Source organism: Tachypleus tridentatus, chromosome 1, assembly GCF_004210375.1.
Source record: "Tachypleus tridentatus isolate NWPU-2018 chromosome 1, ASM421037v1, whole genome shotgun sequence".
NCBI lineage: Eukaryota > Metazoa > Arthropoda > Merostomata > Xiphosura > Limulidae > Tachypleus > Tachypleus tridentatus.
The window spans coordinates 97,975,264-97,989,629 of NC_134825.1; the positions used below are offsets into that span (position 1 = coordinate 97,975,264).

General features: G+C 31.3%; 1 protein-coding gene across 4 annotated transcripts in view; it reads left to right on the forward strand.

The window, feature by feature from the left end:
* LOC143256619 (uncharacterized) overlaps nucleotides 1–14,117 on the forward strand; it is a 30,735-nt gene extending 16,618 nt beyond the window's left edge. For 2 of the 4 annotated variants that reach the window (XM_076514076.1, XM_076514048.1), the window contains exon 3: nucleotides 11,233–14,117. The gene's annotated coding sequence lies outside the window, so the exon portion shown is untranslated. Of the gene's footprint in view, nucleotides 1–1,139 lie in introns of all 4 variants that reach the window. The other 2 variants (XM_076514058.1, XM_076514066.1) reach the window with 2 other exon arrangements.
* Nucleotides 14,118–14,366: the final 249 nt, after the last annotated feature.

The following is a 14,366-nucleotide window of genomic DNA, read 5'->3' on the forward strand; positions in this document are numbered from 1 at the left end:
CCATAGTGACCCATTACACTGTCTTTCAGTGGGGACTCAATTCCAGATGATTGTGCTTGATGACAGTGGTCTGTGTATGTTCTTAGCTTTCCCTTATGCTTATTTCTTTCCCATTCTTCTTCTTATGGAATACCCTTACCTCCCAGTTCCAAGCTACTTGAGAAGTTGATACTGATAGATTCCTCTGTGGGTGGTGTTTTCTACCTTGGTAACACACCAGATGCACACACCCCTAATCTATGATCTAGGGTTTGTTGTTATATGGAGGTAACAGGACACCCAGCAACAGTATCTCACAGTAGATATGACCACCAAGAAGGGACTGGGGTTTATCTCTGTATTCAGGTGATGCCTTCTCTTTCATCCATCTGTAATTGAAATATCTGTCTCTTGGTATTCAGGTGATGCCTTCTCTTTCCTCCATCTGAAATTGAAATATCTTTCTCTTGTAAATATTTGACCAAAATGAAACAGCTTAACTCCTAGCCACACTATCTATTCCTGGTGGCATTTAATCACTAGTACTGGGTATTCCTAATGTCTTTTGCTCTACTTTCTCAGTACAAAAAAAAAGGATGTATATTTTGTATTGTTTTACTGTATGCTCCATTAGGTGAGCTTCAGTCTCATGAAAGTCAGACCACAAGGACTTTTCCTTTTTATTGCTATTTCATAAATGAGATCAGCTTCATACTTGATCAACACTAACCCCACCACAATCTCACTGTAAGATTCTATATACTAGTGGTGTATAGAGAAATGTAGCATTTCTGAAATTAACAATTTCCTTTGGTGGAAGCATATATCATATAGATACTTATATCTGTGCTACTCCCATCCTTCCTCTCCATTTCTGGTGTATTTCTTTTTCCTTATCAAGAATGAGCTTATGATCATAAGCTAATGTTTGTGAGGATTACAGTGTATGGAGTATTATGACAATTACATAATAGACTGGTGCAATACCAAGATATGTGTAGGGTGTTAGTTTGATGAAGGCTTGTGGCATGTACAAGAAATTCCTTAGCAGTTACATACCAGGTAATGGCTGTTAGTGGTGCAAAGAAGTATCCATCTGAAGCACATTTTCAGATTAAGAATGTGTTAACATCCTGCAATCTTTTTTACTTCTCTTTTAGTACAAAAATGTGTAAAAGAATCATCTGCTTTTGGAAGCTGTAAAGAAGCATCCATTTGGGTTATGTTCAAGCAACTTGCCTTAGAAATTGTTATTTTACATTTGTGTATGCCTTTGAGTATAATGCCATATTTTGTAGCATAGCTTGTTGAAGTTAAATTGTCTGGTTATATATTTCAGTTTATTTTTTCCATATTACTACCACATGTAATGTGTTTATTATAAAAGTGTTAAGCTTAGACCTAAGTATTGCTTTATTTTTTATTATTATCTTTTGATTTTATCTAACTTCCAGATTCTATACATTTTAAACAATAAAGGTTTAGAGTCAAAGAGTAACAACAAATAATCTGAAAATGTTTACTCCTCATGAAAGACAGTTTAGACAAGTTATGAGGAATGTAATAGCAGTATGACTTCTGTCACTAGTCACAAAATGGGTTATTGTGTTATTTCACAACAACATTTCAGAATCTTGGCTTTTAAAGTTTGTTGTGTGTTATATTACTGTTAAATTATTTCCTGGTGTTTGCAATTGTTTGTTCAATATGCACCTTTCAATGTCTTGTAAACAATAGTTGCAACAGTAAAAGCATACAGAGTTCCAAAGAAATAAACAGAATAAATTGGCTTTCATTAGGAAACTAAGAGTATATTTTTAGCATTTGAAGAGTTCACTTTAAAAAAGGTATTGCTTTAATCAGATAACAAAGATCACATTTATTGAGAGGTAAGTTGTACCTCGGATGACAGAAGAGTTTGTTTCAATTTTAGAAAGAATTAGCTTTCAGCAGACGACAAAAATTTAATTTTAAGCAACTGAAAACTTAAAAATTTAAAATAGCCAAATTTTAGTTTGATTTGGTCAATAATAAGATGAGTTTATATTAAAATTACATATTTACAGATGTTTGTGTGTGTCAATATCAGAGTTTAAGAAAATTTCAAAAATGTAGTTGAATGTTTCCTTTTTATATATGTGTGAAAATATGTTGTACATCTATCATTTTAAATAAAGCTTAATGTAATTTTACTTGAACAGAATCAAATTTAATATTGTATTATGAGTTTTGAAAGATTTTTTTTTATCCACAGATATATGCTATTTCAAAGAAAGTAATTTTATTAAATAGCATACTTTCAGTAAAGTTTGTACTAACACTAACTTTCATGGATGAAAACATTTATTTTTTAAAAATTTATATGAAAGAGATTTCAGAAACTCTTTGAATAGATTTGGTGAAGATAATTTGTGAATGTTTATTAATGTAAACTACTTTCTTAGCCAAGACATAATCATCTGCTTCATTTTATGACAATTAAATGTTACAGTAATTCAGTCTATTTCTTAACAGACTGACAACTCAGGCAGGAAAATCAAAACATTATATATTTTTTAATTAAGGCAGAACTATTTTTCATTTTGGATGCTATATTTGTATATAAGCATTACAAGTTTCAATGAAAAGTCATATGTACAGGATCTTAAATCTGTTTAAATATTTGTGTTCAATAGTCTTTCAAGTTTATACTTTCATTTTTGCTACAGATTTTTTGTTTAAAAGTTAATAACTAAAAAGTTAGCAACAGTTTAGTGTGTCAAAAGTTATGCTTGTCATTTCTGTGGTTTTCTATGATGTGATTGTTTTGTTCAGTAATGTTTTAAAAATCACAGCATTGCAGTTAGATCATTCTAAAGAATTTATTGACATGATAGCATAGAAAGCTGCTCAGAACATAATTTTTTATTCTCAACCTCCATAACTTATTTTTAACAGATGTTACTTGCATAATAATTTAAAAGTTTATCATTTGTAGGATGTTGAATAATTTTGCCCACTGAATTTCAGGAATATATTTCTCTTTTCCAATTTTAATTCTTCTATTAACTCCAAAATCCACTTTTTAGTTTAAATTTAAAATGTAGTCTTTCTTAAGTAAATACTAACTTCAATGTATCATGTAAAGTGTACTTTCAGGAAAAATATTTAATCTTAAAATTATTTAAAACTATTTTATTCATATATCCAGAAACAATAGTTGTAATTAATTGTTCTGACAAGATATAAATGCTTGAGTTTGAAATATTGTAATAAATTACTTAATAATCATAAGATATTATGTTAGTTTTTTATTATTGATGTTAATCAGTTATCAATCATCATATTTTATTGTTTAATTAACACATAATTAAGAAAAATGTACAGTAATTAGAATTTTCATAGTGTTGATTTTTGAAACTTATGCTGATTTAGTGGTATATTTTGTAACTTAGTTACTCAAAAAACTGTGGCCTTTCTTCTCTTCTTTATATAATTTTAGCTACTACTTAGTACTATATTTTGATGATGATTTCAGTCCAGCACAGTCTCAATATGTTTAATAACCGAAAACATATTTTTATTATCTGTTGGTATTTTAGATTCGAGTTTGTGTAATAAGCATGTATTTCTCACTACCCATGCAAAGTTTACAGGCTTGCTTAGCACAGTAACCAGATATATTTACACCAGCATTGAATGGTTGTTTTTAAAGATGTTCTTAATTATAGAAACAAAAATGTTGGTGTTTAATTTACATTTAACTTGGGAAGCACACTTTATATCCTCAGGCTTTCTTTAGTGCAGAGCATTTCTTTGTTGATTGAGATTCCTAAAATGCTGAAACTGTTAAATGTAATATTAATGTCACAGCCTCATAAACAGTAACAAGAATAGTTGACTCATTATACACTTATTTTGCTCTTTGATTGCTGAGTTTAGACCAGTGGTTCTTGGAGGTGCTGAACCTCAGAAGTTTTGTACTTGCATTCACTGAACCCTTCATAATTGGAAAAATAAAATATGATTTTTTTTAAATTCAAAACATAACTAGATATTTTATTAGTGCACAAAATGAACCATGCATCAGTTGCACACAATATCACTGTGTTCAAAGAAAAACACCAACAAAACACGAATTTCACACAGAAACAAAAACATTACTCAATGAATATTTACAGCAAATCAATGTGACTTTTGCTGTTGCCTTTCAGAGACAAGTTTAGAAATGCGCGGCTTCACCTTCGCAAATGCCACTCTCGTATCATTTTCGCAACAAAGTCTGTCCCTTTTCTTCGCTTTTATGTCTACTATCCTTGACAAGGATTGCTCGCAAAGATACATTGTAACAAACGGTATGAGTATCTCAAGGACTTTCTCAGCAATAAGAGGGTACGCTACGATTTGGTGACACAAAACTGTTGAGAGCATTGTTGTTCTGAAAAGTTGCTGTTGAACATGGCTTTGCTGAAGTTCAATGATTTCGTTGAGGTATTCATGATTGACATCTACTGTTGCAACACTAAATGTGTGTATGGCTGTCTCACCCATGCTGGATATGACTCTCTGGTGGGGAAGTATCCATCAAGAGACTTTGCAAGCTCATCTAAGTGCATGGCAATTGCTTGCTTGCTTCAGTCCCCCAGATGCATAAATGTCTCCAATTTCAGACACATCTTCAATCTTACTTGCACAGTTGTCCAGCAGGGAAAAGTTTGTGAAGTTATCATTATCTGTTTGTCATTTCCATAACGGTAGCTTTTTTGAAAAGCCTTCAGGTTTTCTTCTGCTTTAATGATGTTGACTCCACCGCCCTGCATCTGTTGATTGAAATGATTGAGAGCATTGAAGATATCGGCCATGTGCGCCAAAATGAGAATTAACTCAGATTTTTCAAGGCAATCTGCATGACAATGTTGGTGCTCTCGAAAAAACAGGGCTAATTCCACACGCATGGCAAAAACACGATTCAGCACCTTTCCCTGGGATAAACATTGAATGTTAGAATGGTACAGAAGTACCTCGAATTCAGAGCCCATTTCATTACACAGCTCTTTGAAGATGCAGTGCTTCAGGGCACTATTTCGCACATTCTACAACAATTTTTAATGCTTCTGCCAGATTTGAAGGCAAGGTTTTTGTTGCCGATGCATGCCTGTGCAGTACACAGTGTGTTACAGTGATATGTGGTGCATTGGCTTTCACCAGCGCACCAAAACCAGAGTTTCGTCCCAGCATGACTGGAGCTCCATCCAAACAAACTGCAGAAACCATATCCCACAAAAGATTGTTGTCTTTGAAGAAGTCATCCACAAGTTTCTTCACGTCAGCTGCCTTAGTTATTGTTGTAAGGGCTTACAAAATAAAAAATCTTTTATCTCGTTCTTCACATAGCGCACGAATACAACAAGCTGGCTTAGATTGGAAACGTCGATGATCTCGTCAAGTTGAAGGCTGAATTTTGCTGGACTTGAAATCAGATCTGCAACAATTTGAGCCAAGATGTCATCGCTCATGTCATCTATTCTGCTGCTGATGGTGTCATTTGAAAGAGGAATTTGGGATAACTTATTTTCAGCAGCTTTTCCCAGCATGATATTCGCCATCTTCAACACAGCTTGTTTTACGAGTGCTTCACCAATGGTGTGTGGTTTGCCCAGCTTTGCGATCAAGTACGCAACTTCGTACAATGCTGTGAGGATCAGTTTGTCGATGGGTACAAAGCTGACAACAGGCAAAGTAGCCTTTTCATCAAACATAGCTCTCTTTACCTTGCTGAATTATTCAGCAAGCATTGTGTTCTTGTATTTCCCATCTCCATGCAGCTTTAGGGAGTGTTTTGCCAGTGCTACTCTAGAATTGATCAACTTGGCATTGCAAATCATGCAATGAGGATGCTGACTCCCATCATGTTCCGTTTTACACGTGAATCCATATTGTACGTATTCGTCCGACCACTTTCTGTTTTTGCTCGACATGGTATGAAGGGATTGAAAGATTAGGAAAAAATCACAAGTGATGCACGATTACTACAGTCACTAGTCGATTGCTAAACGCATGACATTCCCTGCAGCCCAGATATTAAGGCCAAGTGATGTGACGTGATCAGGCGCAGCCAATGATGGCCAAGTGGAGCATGATGTCACGAATCACACAAGTGGGGTGAATGGAATGGACACACACACAGTGTGTGTGTCTTGACCTCTGCCGATTCCCTGAGACTGACTCACCGAACCCCTGGGGTTCGATTGAACACAGGTTAAGAACCACTGGTTTATCCAAAGAATTGTAAATCCCACATAGCCTAGGGCTCATAAATTTCTAGGTGATATAACAGCAGTGCATTTTGGGGATCCTGTGTATTTGAAATTTGAAATAAGTTCACATACAACATAACGGTTTGAAAACAACTATAAACTTAATTTGTACATAAATTTTGTTACTTAAAATTGTTTTAATTTTTTCTTTAATTCTGTTGCATACTTACCAGTAAAATATAGAATACAATAAATTATTTCTTTAGTTTCAGTGTTTACTGATTTTAGAAATGTACAAAGTTTAATATACTGCAAAAGAAGAGTCTTTATGTATTGTATTTCATGGAATCCAAAAAAGGAACTAATTATATAATAGGCTGAATGAATGAAATTATAAATTAAACTAGCTGATATACTCATCAAAATATGATGGATTGAAAATGTGTAAATATTTTTTAAATAAGGCTGTAAATAGACCTACTGTTATTAACATTAGAATCAAATAATATTAATGTGTTAAAAAGTATGAATCCACAGTGTTTAGGTTATGCAATAAAATAAATTAATATTTCTGTGATTATGTTATATAATAAAAAACATGGTTTAATTGAGAAATGTTTAGGTTTAAAAGTTGAATTGATACTTTTCCTTCCAAATATTTTTAATATACAAATATATATTAGATTGCAGTCAGCAGAAAAACAGTAGTATAACATAAAGGTTTACAAAAGAAAAACAATATATATATAATTCAAAGCTTTTTGTCATTTTATGTGTGTATCACTCAGATAAGTACTGAGTTTTTTTTTAAGTTGTACTACTCTTACAGTTTTAAGAATATGTTAAAAGATTGCTAAAGGAAGGGCAATGGCTCACAAGGTTTTGTTTTGTTTTATTTTACAATATGTCTAATACATAAAACTGACATTCATCATAAGGCTTAGCTAAAACACTACTTCTTGGTAATTATTACTTTGGTTTTGTCTGCAATTAAAAGTCAATAAAGTCTTAAGTCTTAATCAGACAACTATTAAAATATAAATAACAAAATGGGATAAGAGAGATTATGATACTTTGTAATTAAGCCTAATTTAAAGACATAATGTGTCATAACCTAACCTAGGTCCAAGAATGTAAATTTTATGAAAGAAAAATATCAATTTCTAAACATAAATAATTTCCAAATTTAAGCTACTTTTGCTATTATATCACCAAAGTTATCAAAAAGTAAACCTTTTAAATAAATCAGCATGTATTCTAGACATTTAACATAAACAACACTGTTGGCCTAACAATGTCAGGTGATAATTTTGTTGTTAACTGACATTGTATATTGTTGAATGGCCCAGGAAAGGACTGTGACCCAACAACAGATACTGCCTTTTATATTTCTTCTAATGTTGTAAATGTAATATAATTGTTTGGACTGAAGTAATTTTGAAATTCATGAATATTCAATTAATTCTTAAAAACTACAAATGTCTCTTCTGCAAATCTTCTGTAGTATAACAGAAAACCATTTGGACAATTTCTAACCCCCTTTTTTTTTTTTAATGGTGACTTAAAAGCATATTTGCTAAACATAGCACAACCCTTAAATCCACAGACACTTCATCATACTATTTATAATGACAACCATTTAAAAAAAAAATTGAACTATTTTGGTGACAAATTCTAATAATATAATAAAAGAAGTTATAACACTACTTTTATACTTCATTTAATGGTAAATTTGTGTATAAAGATTCAGTGTCTAGAATAGCAGTATAGACAAATTCATCAAAAACGAGTTTGGACAAATCTTTGGAAAACTCAGAACTCTGTGTTACTGTGCATTCATTAGTTATACAAGATTCAAAAAGGTACCTAAACATGATACAGTTGGTCTAAAGGACAGTTTAATTTAAGCAGATTTGATTTTAATATATTTGGCCAATCAAGTAGAATTTCTTGTTAAATAAAAAAATGCCAACATTATCTATTCTGATATTTTAGATATTTTAGCCAAACTTCCCAGAGAAAATTAAAAATTTATATTTTGTAGAAACACCTATAAACAACATCTTAAATGATTTTTTCAAAGAATTTCCTCACAAATACATCAACATAATTTCACAAAACAGAAAACTAAAAAAACAACCTTACAAAAAGAGACATTAATTGAAAAAATTAATGAACACAAATAAAATACATCCAAAAAATGATAAACATTCTATCAGACACAAACAAATTTAAACTAATACACACAAATCCAACAAATACATACAAAATGCAACTAAACAAAATATTACCAAAAATTAAAAAAGCCAACACAATTTCAAAAACACTTTATTCCAACCTACAAATGACCCAGTCATGCACACCACATATATACAGCATCCCCAAACCTCATAAACCAGATTGTTCACTACAACCAATAATGTCCACATAAGAATCATTTAATTACAATCTTGGTAAATACATAACACAGGCATTCTCTAAATATGTGACATCAGCCAGCTCATTCATCAAAGACTCCTCTAATTTCAAATCTAACCTTAATCAACTTAATCATAAAGCCTTAATGGCTAGTTTTGATGCCATATTCTCTACAGAAGTCCCAGCTACTGAAGCCTGCAAGATAGCCTTAGAACTCTATATCCAAGACCCTAACCCATCAACAGACATTCCCAGCAACCAATTGGCAACCCTCATAGAATTTGCCACGATGAAGACAAACTTCATGTTCAACAACCAGAACTATATACAAACAAATGGCCTCAGCATGGGCAATCCAGTATCACTAGTTCTAGCCAATATTTTTATGGCACAAGTTGAAACACAAGCAATTAACACAGCATTACATCCACCACTATATTGGCACAGATATGTAGATGACACAATTGCGGGATTCACATCTACAGAACACACACTTAATTTTTTCAATCACATTAACTCTCTATATCCCAAAATTAACTTCACATCTTGTAATCAGGAAGAAAACAATCAAATATTTCTTAACCTCAAAATTACAAGAACTGATCCACAATTTGAAGCAGAAATCCACCAAAAACCCATACTGGACTATACATTCCTTGGGACTCATCACATGAAAAAAAACAAAAACTCGACATACTAAGAAGCCAAATAAACACAACCATAAAACTATGCTCACCAGATAAAATTAATGATGAATCAGGCAAAACAATACTTCATTCACATCAATAAGTTTCCTCCACAAACTGCAGAAAACATTATATGCACACACCTAGACAGAAAGCAAAGTCAACTAACAAAAGTAAATATACCCCACAATTTAAAAAATCATGAAACCATATACTGCTGCATACCATATATTCCCAACATCAGCAGAAAAAATAACCAACATTGGGCAAAAACTAGTAACAAAATATGACATTCCAGTTAAGACCAAATTTATTCAAAAACCAAGCACAAAACTAAGGTCTATACTTTATAAAAACTACACTCACAAACACAACACCAACATTATTTATAAAATACAATGTGATAACTACCACGACTTCTATATTGGAGGAACAAGTAGGAAAATGGAAACCAGATTCACAGAACATAAAGAGTCACCTTCACACATTTTTGAACACTGCAAATCAAATAAACACAACATAAACATAGAAAACATCCAAATATTAAATAAAGAAACAAACACAAAATTAAAGAATCCTTACTTATACAACAATTCAAGCCCAAAATAAACCAATACAAAGGAACATCTTTATACCTATATTAATAAATATATCCAACATCTAAGCATTCCCTCTGCATTCCTACACTCCGTTACACAACTTCATCCAAACGTGGTCAACTATCGGTCAGTTACCTCTTTCTTTCTTTGTGAACCTGGCGATGAGTGAAGAAGGTCAAAATGTTGTTTGCTCCTCTACATAGAGTTTTCTCTACTCATACCAGCCATTTTTACATGTATGGTACAAAAATTTTTTGTTGTTTTTTTTTACAGACAACAAACATTGATAAACAAAATTGTTTGACCTTGTTAATTTTTAATAATTACACAAGATGCTATGAAAAGTGTAATTTTAGAGTTGTTTGACAACTACTTTGCTGTATATTGACCAATTTACATGTATCTTTTGCTCAATTTTTCAACAAGGAAATCACAATTTGGTATTTTTCTGAACTATCTTTGTATATGCCAGTCAACTTGCATGGGATTTAATACAAAGATGCTTTTTGGCAGATTCCAAGCAGTGACAGAGTTTTTGATTTTCCTGTGACAAAATTATTCTCTTTAATTTCAGTAGAACTCTTTAACAAGACTGTACTAAGAATAAAGTATTTTTCTTGCATTAAAGTCTGTAAACACAATACTAATAATACCAAATAATAATAACTATTCTCTGTTGCTGTAGAATAACGTGACTAATGGTTGGCTTCTACTAGTAACTTGTAAGTGTGATGTCACAATGTCCATATTGTGTTTGAAAGGACTGTGGTATAACTGTTAGTAAGGGTTCAACACCTGTTTTTTTTTTTTGTTTTTTTCATTTTGTAACATTACATTTGTTTCTTCAAGCTTTCAAGATAAATGTACCTTTCTGAAATCCCGTTTATATGTTTTTTTCTCACTGATGATTTTGTAAAATATAAATGTGGTAGATGACTATTAAATATTGGTAAGACTTTTTATATTTAGTGTTGTATAACAACATGTAAGTCAGTGCTTAAGTCAGCTATAAAATCAATAAATATTATAAAATAAGCAATAACAAAGTTATGTACATCTTACACTTTTATGTACATATCATAATTATGTTATGACAAAATAATTCTGCATGAATAACAACATTAGGTCTTGCACCTGATTTCAGCCTTTGCAGGAAAAGTTTTTCAGTGCAAGGAGGCACTTTTGTTTTCATTGTTGAAGCTTCTCAGTTTTGAACTAACATTTTTTTTTATCTTTATTAGAGTCTATAGTTCTTTACATCATGAATTGCTTCCTCTCCTTTTGTTTTTGTTTGATTTTAATGTTTTTCTGTAGGTCCTGTTGGAGAGTCATATTTCAACTCCATCTCTAACAAAGTATTTAATTGTTGACTTTCCCACAGTCCTCTGGTGGTATTTGACAACTTAGTAGGACTTACATTGTACATAGTACTTGCTGCTTTGTAAGGTGATATTATGATATGCTTAATTGTTTTTTTTACTTATTATAATTAGAAAATTGCAAAAGCTGAAACATATCAAAGTGATCTGTTATATATGACACAACTGACTATTGATAAGCATATTTAGTTCAGCCATAAAACAAGTAAATTAAAATAAATATCACATCTATTTTATTATTGTTTTAGGTGCCTTAGCATGTGAACCATTCTATGAAGACTCATACTGAAATAAAATTGTATGAAACCATATTTTCTGTTTTGATTTGTTCACTATGTATTCAAAGAAAGTACCAAATTAATATAATTATGTCTATGTATTAATTACAACCTGATATTAAGTCCAGAGATATTTGCCAATACTAAAGCCACAGACTTCTTTAATACTTCACCATTGACTTTCTTATATATGTTGCTCACATGTGTAAATTGAAATTGTCAGTTTTACACCTTATACATTTATCATTAAGTAATAACATAGATATACAATTCTATATTGACTGTATTTAAAGAAAATCTTCTATGATTTTTTTTGTGTTATAAATACATGATAAGTAGACAAGGAGATAAATAAGGGATGCTTGCCTGTCTGTTTTCATAGTTATCATGGTATCCTTTGTAGGATTTATGGTGATGTACATGTTTTCTTATTGTATTTCCAAGCTTTCACATGAGCTTTATATAATTGTGTTATACCTTCTTCACACTAGTTGCAATAGTTTAAAATGTCATCACACACACACACACAGTATAAAGAACCTTGTCTGGCTGGAAAATATTTATATAGCAGTGAAAAGACAGATTCTCTCCTATTATAATGTAGCTTTTTTGTAGCCAGATCCATCAAAATGTGTGTTACTAAGGCTGAGTTAATATCCTTTGAAGAAGGATCACTAGTGGATACCACATTTGACTGACCCCAGTAAGGTCTGCATTGTATGGATCATTAAAAAAGCAACCATTTTTATTTAGTATGAACCTTTAAACTACAATTTATAGACATGCAAATGCATATAAGTATTGATTTATGGTTTGATATCTATCGAATTATTGTATACAATTAAACGAAAATATACATTAGTACTGTAACATTACCATGAGACACTGACAATTAGAGATGATCTGTCTGCCACCCTTCAAATGGTTGTCACTTTGACAACCCATATTTTGAATTAAACCAGTCAATAGTTTGATTTGTACATGACATCAGTTATTAAATGTATGTTTTGTTTATATTGATTTTATTTTCTTTATTAAAATATGCAAATATTTTTTGTATGGCAATGATTAATTGGGCAGTAGTAGAGAGTCGACAGATTATTTGATTGAATTAATGTAAAATAATGTTGTAAGAAATTAAATAATATAACAATTCATAAATCAAAATACACAGGTGTTTCATCATTAATTAGTAATAAAACAATAAATCATAACTAACCTTTTGTTTTGTAGAGCTTGTTTGCACATTCAGCAGTGTGCATTTAAAACCATTGTAGTTAGAGATAATTTGGTAACAGTTGCAGGCATGAAAATTGTGGGAGTTTTGTGTTGTCCTAGGTTTTTCAACCATTGAAAACAAGGTTTCTCTTTCAGCTGTAGAACTATTTTATGTGCAGTTATTATGTGTTTGATGCAGTATCTGCAGCTGTCAGTTCCAACTCCCATATTAAGTATGTTTTACATTGGATTTATGAATCATAAGGGTCATGATTTTGGCTAAAAAAATAAAATTTCCAGCAAAAACTCAAAAAAATTGCATCCTTGGTGTCAGTTTCTTCAGTTAAGTTATATTTTAAAAGATCATGTAGCTATTATAGGGAGAATTGGGAATTTTTAGTTCAGCTTAGAAAACTAGTTGGTATCGAAGTGGCAAATACATGTAAGTTTGATTACTGCATTTTGTTTCCAATTTTGTAAAGTGAACACTTTTAGTGTACACTATGTCTTGACAGTGTGTGTAATACATATACATTAAGTTTATCTGTAGTACCTAGACCAGTTTCTTGATTGCACTAATGAATTAGAAAAATTTTAAGATTCCATTTTTCAAACCAATATATCAATAGAAATTGTCTGCTTTCTGTTAAAACTAGCAGCGGAATTTAGTAAAATAGAAACTGAAGAATAAAATTGTGTACTTATTTAGTTTAAAACTTGGTGATATATTGTAGTTTTCAACTTAATACTTTCTGGGTGATATACATATTGGATATTTTTATCATTTGTGTCACATTGAAAGTCTTTGTTACTAGATTTATGTTGCACAGTAACAGGTAGTAGTGTAGACTGTTAAATACACTATAAACTTTTTTAGCTGCATGTAGTTGATGTACTGTTATCTGAATTTTCCTACACTTGTTAACCTTTTGTTGTTAATAATTTTAGTTAAAGTAATTTTCTAATAAATATGCATATGGTAATAAAGTAATAACAATCACTAAAGATGTTATTGTTTGTTATACATTTTTCCAAGGTTAAGTAACTTAGACAATGCGCAATTTCTGAAATTAAAATTAACATGTGAACAACTGAAACCAGTGCCATAATAACCCATTAAAAATGTATGTACTATTTGTTATAGTGTACTTCCAATTGAAATTACTTGTCTTTTTAGCAAGATATCATTTTCTTGAAACATTTCTGATGTATGTAAAAAGATATGTTTTTTACTGCTGTGATTAAAAGTTATGTGCCTTAATATAAAATTGTATTATATGGTGTACAGTTCTTAGACGTATTGGAAAGTAAAATATCAGTTTTTGGAAATTGTCTCATGTAGTTGTTAAAACTATTGTTTTTTGTAAAATATGAATGGCGTCATCATGATTAATATAAATCTGCACCATGATAGCAGAATGTCCATCATGCTCGGAGCTAAGATTCCAAACTTTCCAGAAAATTAGAGGGCTTGTGGTGGTATACAAAGTTAAGTACATTATATCAAAACAATTTTGAATGCACAATTCAGGAAGTCTTGACAATATTGTACCTATCAGAAGTAGATTTTGAC